This window comes from Cervus canadensis, chromosome 12 (genome assembly GCF_019320065.1).
Source record: "Cervus canadensis isolate Bull #8, Minnesota chromosome 12, ASM1932006v1, whole genome shotgun sequence".
NCBI lineage: Eukaryota > Metazoa > Chordata > Mammalia > Artiodactyla > Cervidae > Cervus > Cervus canadensis.
In genome coordinates, this window is record NC_057397.1 from 21,520,178 (window position 1) to 21,526,388 (window position 6,211).

At 44.0% G+C, this 6,211-nt stretch overlaps 1 non-coding gene across 1 annotated transcript; it reads right to left on the reverse strand.

Moving 5' to 3' along the window:
- Positions 1-650: 650 nt before the first annotated feature.
- On the reverse strand, positions 651-722 carry TRNAC-ACA. The gene has a single exon. It is a non-coding gene; the product is annotated as a tRNA-Cys (tRNA).
- Between the last annotated feature and the right edge of the window lie 5,489 nt (positions 723-6,211).

Below are 6,211 nucleotides of genomic sequence, written 5' to 3' on the forward strand. Positions count from 1 at the left end.
TAGAAATAAAGTGCTCAATAAATGTAATGTGCTTGAATCATCTGAAACCATCCCCTCACCCCCAGTGGAAAAAATTGTCTTTAATGAATTTATGGAATCTGAAATTGGAATTTCAAATAACTTTCATTTGTCAAGAAACAGTGTTCTGACAGACTTGTGTTTGCCAAGGGAGGTTGGGGGAGGGATGGCCTGGGTTTAGCAGATGTAAACTATTACATGTAGGATGGATACACAGCAAGGTCCCACTGTAGAGCACGGGGAACTATACTCAATATCCTGGGATAAACCATAATGGGAAAGAATATAAAAAAGAATGCATACATTTAAAGAAAATAGCATTGTGCTTTGATTTTTTTTTTTTTTTTGACCGTTCGGAACAGTAACAAGTGTTTTTAGCTACTGGACTGTATGAACACAGGTACTGGCAGATTTAGCCCAGAGGCCATGGTTTGCCTCCACCTAACTTAAAGCATTAGGGCTTCGGGACTGACATTTGTCTGGCTGCTCAGAGGGAAGTGAGTGAGTGAAGTAGCTCAGTCCTGTCCGACTCTTTGCGAGTCCGTGGATTGTAGCCTACCAGGCTCCTCCCTCAATGGGATTCTCCAGGCAAGAATACTGGAGTGGGTTGCCATTTCCTTCTCCAGGGGATCTTCCCGACCCAGGGATCGAACCTGGGTCTCCTGCATTGTAGGCAGACGCTTTAACCACTGAGCCACCAGGGAAGCCCAAAATAGAGGTGTGCATGTTATCAGTTCATCTTTCTGTGAACTCTTTCACTAGCCATTTAATCATGACTTTCTTCTTGGCTATACTGTGCTAACAAGTGTCAGCAAATGTGGACTTAGGAGCATTTGAATTCACTTACTGAGCTTTTGCTTTTATTTTTGACTAAAAGTAAGCTCACATGTTGCCTTAATTTTCTCTCTATCCATTTCTTGTGTCTCTAATAACTGCCTTATTATTGTCACTGCATGCCTGCTAAGTCGCTTCAGTCCAGGTGTTTTTGACCCCGTGGGCTCTAGTCCACCAGGCTTCTCTGTCCATGGGATTTTCTAGGTAAGAATACTGGAGTGGGTTGCCATTTCCCCCTCCAGGGGATTTTCCTGACCCAGGGATTGAACCCAAGCCTTTTATGTCTCCTGCATTGCCACTGCTAAGGTAGTAGAAATGCTCTCTCAGTGGATATCGATGACCTCTATTTCAAATTACATGTGTGCATGTGTGTGTGTGTGTGTGTGTGTGCGCACACACATTTTCCCAGTGTCCCAATCCCTCTACTGTGCCCAACACTGTCGACCCCTTATTGGAGGGGCAGAGGTTTCTGGAGGCAGGCACTCTGGGTGAGTCTGGGCTCAGTAATGTGTCTATAGCTGCATCTCTCTGGACAAGCTTCTTAGCCTCCTTGGCCAACACTGCCTCCTCTATAAAACAGGGATAAAAATAGTGCCTGTGTCAGAGGGTTGTTCTAAGCACATGAGCTAATGCACTTGGTCTTCAGCATAATGTACTGAGGGTACTTAGTTCCTGGCATGTCATAATCATGCAGTAAACACTCACTATTACCATCACTACCAGTAAATCTCTCCAGCTCTGACCTCCGTCACATAATACCAACCTAGTTCTTCAGTGTCTCCTCTGATTTTTTTTTTTGTGTGTGTTTTTATCACTGGCTCCACCTGGACTTATCTGTTGAGCATGTGGGTTGAGCCTCTCCCCCACTTCCGTGGTCCACCTGCACAGAGGAAAACCAGCTTTATCTTTGGCTCTGTCTTCTTTCCTCCCCAGAGCCCCAGGAATCCCGTTAGGCAACTCACCGTCTCGTCGTTGATACCCACTCATGATCCACCCAACTACTCCACACGCAGAGGCAGACACATATGCCAACAGGTATTAGGCGCCTAGCATGTGCCAGGGGTGATGAGCGCCGTACTCACAGGGCTCCTGGTCCCCACAGTTGTTCAGTTTCATGGCTCTTGTTAGCATCTTCAGTCTAACAACTCCACTCCGCTCCCCACCACCACCAGTGTCTTCTCTTCTGCTTCTCTCAGAAGGCTTGGCTCCAGGACTCACTGGTACTTGGGACCCATCACATCCTCGCCTGTTCAGCCTGTTTCCTCTGCATGTACAAGGAGCATCTACCCTCCATATGGGCTTCCTGTGGTGTTGCTGCATCTCCCAGTAGGCCCTCTGAGTGTTAGAGTGACTCATGGGCTCTATGCTGTAGAAACACTTGGTTAATTCAGATACAGTGAGAAAGATTTAGGAAAAGCCCAGGTTAATGAATGGAGAAATGTTTTATAATACCAACTCTTTATATTTGTATCAATGTTGACAGTTTGCAAATGCACTTTTTCATATAAAATCTCATTCAATACACGCAGCTCTGGATCCTAATGGTTATAGTTGTCCCACAGTCATGTGAAGGTGGAGGTGGTGTTCACGGATGTCCGGAAGACTGCACTGGGAAAGACAGAGGGGCCCTAAGAAATTTAGAATCCTGGTTTTCACCCTTTGTCACTCTAAGACCTCTCTAAACTATTCACCCAGTTGCTAATATTTGTCAAGAACCCATTCTGCTTTTTAAAAATGATGTATAGAAGAATTTTAAAATCCGTAGTACCAATAAGAAAGAGAAGAAGTCTTACTGGCTTGTTTTATTCATTATTTCTCAACCTGCAGTGTTTTAAAAGGTTGCATTATTTTAAAATGAAGTTTATTTAAACTTTATTAGGCACCTATTTTATATTTCTCCCAGTGGCCTCCTACCTGAAATATCCGCGCAATTTGTTACCTGCAGAAAAATGTGGAAGGCAGTTGTATGGGTTGCTTTTTTCTTTTTTTTTTTAATCCAAGATACAAAAGAAACGCCACTGTGCTTTAAGTGAACTATTGATTTTGGATTCATTTAACTTGAACAGCAATAAAGGCTCTGCAGGCCTCCCCTTTCTTCTCTCCACTCATCCTTTTACCAAACTAGCTAATGAAACTTTACCATTAGCATCTCCTGCTTAGAGGGGTAATTTCTTAGCTGAAACACAGCAACCATTTCTTAAGACATTTTCTGCTACAAAATAATATAATGTAATACACCATACCTGAAACTAATCTTGTTCAGTCTTCTAATTTTTCTACAGTTCTGACAAGTCAATCCAGGTACCCCTTTTATAGACTATTTGCTCATCTAAGAGAAAATCATTAAAACAAGCAAGTTGAAAAATAATGACATCTCAATGTTGAGGTGTTAAGTAAGGATCCAAATGTCCTAGTGAGCACGGGGCCATTTCCTCTTTGGAAAGTCAATTTGTGTCATCGAGAGGCTCATTTACTCTTCCTATGACATCACAGAAGCCATGGCCGATCTAAACTACCGAATTGATGCTTCTCTGGTTTGGGTTTGGAAGGAAGAAGAAGGAGGGAATGACCTTCAATATTTTAAGATTATCCGTCTGTCAAAACATCTTGAAGCCGGCTTAGGGAAGAACATAGAGAGAGATGTGGAGGAATTGTTTTTTTAAAAATTAAGCTATTAATATGTCAGGTTGCCAGGCTGCATAAAGTCCTAGGAACCTACTGGAGGTTTATATATATTTTTAATTTGGTAGCACAAAAGGAGTGTTTTTCCTTGTGGTTGGCACTTACACTCTGAGCCAATTAATATTGTGACTTCACCTCTTCTTTTCAAAAGATTACTGTAATGTTTTCAAAAGAAAAGAACTCTGAGATGATTGGTCTCCAAGTCATCGGTGTTTGGGGCTGAACTGGATGGCCGATGGGGTCAGAACCCCGTCCTCCTGGACATGAGTGAGGAAGGGGCCTGGGAACTGCTGCTGGCCCCTGGCTGGTCACCCTGCAGGCTCTGTAGTCAGTGGCCTGGAATGCCCAGAGCTGATAAAAAATGCCAACTCAGCTATTGGTGACCTCTTCACATTCTGACTCCAGGCTTTCTGCCTGAGAGAGGGATGGTAACAGGAGGTGAAATCTGGGGCCACCTCTGGGGGTGAATAAATGTTTGATGCTTGGTTTTTACAAGTGCACACAAGGTGTGCTCACTGGTTTTCTTCAGATCAAGAAAAACCAGTGAAAGAATATGAGAAAGTACTATCCTAGTAATGTGTCTGCTTCCAAATATTTATGTCTATTAGATTTTAAATAGTGAGAAAATAATTGTCTTTCTGAAAAGCTTACTGACAACTTATAGCAAGTTTTAGATGGGAGCAGCTGTGAATGTGCTGCATGCTGTCACTTCAGTCATGTCTAACTCTTTGCAACCCCATGGACTGTAACCCATGAGGCTTCTCTGTCCATGGGATTCTCCAGGCAAGAATGCTAGGGTAGTTGCCAAGCCCTTCTCCAGGAGTTCATCCTGACCCAGAAATCAAATTGGCATCTCTTACACCACCTGCATTGTCAGGAGCATTCTTTACCACTGGTGCTACCTGAGCTAAGCTTAAAAAATGAGCTAAGTTTCTTTCATGTTTTAGCCTTTCCCCCAATACCTGTGTTCAAGGAGAGAATGTGGGCTTCAGAGTGAGTCAGATTCTTTCCTTGATAAGACAGCTGAAGCTCCGAGAAGCAGAGTCTGTCCTCATATGCTGGTATCAGCCACTGGCTTTGTGAAGAGGGGCAAATTAGACAGGCTTTCTGAGCCTCAGTTACTCCGTCTGTGCAATGGGGTGATGATACCTATACTAGAGTGATCTCTATGACGTTGTCCATCCCAACCGGGACATGCTTGCAAGAGCAGAAGGACTCTGTTAATGGTTACGGCTGGACAGCAGATGTCAGTTGGGACCATTCCAGACAAACCGGGCAGTGGTCCTCACGAGGACATCCATTGGAGGAGTGAGAGGGTGTGACCGAGGGGCTGTCACACAGGGGGCATTGAGCACCGAGTCTCTCCCTTCATCCTCCACTTAGATTTGTCTCCCCCTCCCGCTTCCCTACCAGCACTTAGCTGAGCTCATGATGGAGGGACAGATGCAGAGAAACCTCGGGGAGAAGACAGACTCCTCTCAGCCCCACAGCCAGCGCCTCCCCCCTGCAACGTCAGTCAGATTCTGTCACTCCTGTGTTTGAAAGAGAAAGTCAAAGTGTTAGTCGCTCAGTCGTGTCTGACTCTTTGTGACACCGTGGGCTGTAGCCCATCAGGCTTCTCTGTCCATGGGATTCTCCAAGCAAGAGTACATGAGTGGGCAACCATGCCCTTCTCCAGGGGATCTTCCTGACCCAAGGAATGAACCTGGGTCTCCCACATTGCGGGGCAGATTCTTTATCATCTGAGCCACCAGGGAAGTCTGATTAGTAATACTTGCCTTTGAATATGTTCAGGTAAAATGGTCTCTTCCATTCCATATAGTGTTATCTAGAGACCTATAGGGCTTCCCTGATAGCTCAGTTGGTAAAGAATGGCCTGCAATGCAGGAGACCCTGGTTTGATTCCTGGGTTTGATTCCTGGGATAGACTGAGGGACTTTCACTTTTTTTCATCCTTGTTATTTTTCAAGTAGTTGAAATAATTGTAAGTTCTCTTTTAACTCACAGTTTGGACTTATCACTAGGATCCCTCAGGAGTCCACCCTCGTGTGTTGGGTGTCCCTCTTTTAAAGATAACTTGCCAGGAATATTCCTGGTGGTCCTGTGGTTAAGGTTTTGCCTTCCAATGCAGGGAGTGTGGGTTCGTTCCCTGGTCAGAGAGCTAAGATCCCACATGCCTCATGGCCAAAAAACCAGAACATAAACAAAAGAAGCAATATTGTAACAAACTCAATAATGACTTTTAAAATGGTCCACATTAAAAAAAAAATCTTAGAAAGATAGTTTGCCAGCCTCAACAAGTTTGTAAGAGAAGGTGTGTCTTTTAGCTAGAATGTACAGCCCTGCCTTTAAACCAACAATACTGCGCCTTGGCTTTCTTGCCCAAGGTCAGACACTGAGCAAAGGAATCCCTGGGGTCTTCACAGGCTGTTTTAGCACAGAGTGTTTTAAGGTGTGTCTAAACAATGTGATCACTTTAAATGTTCCCTTTACACTGTTAGGTAAGGAAGAATTTTCTACTGCCTTAAGGATCATGAAAAAATCTGGAGTTTTTAGAATCTACTGTGATGCATTTAGCATGTTTAAAAAGAAACCTATGCACTTTTGTTGCAGAAGCAAATGCTTGATGAATTACGTTATCTAAAGCTTCCCAGGTGGCTCAGTGGTAAGGAATCCG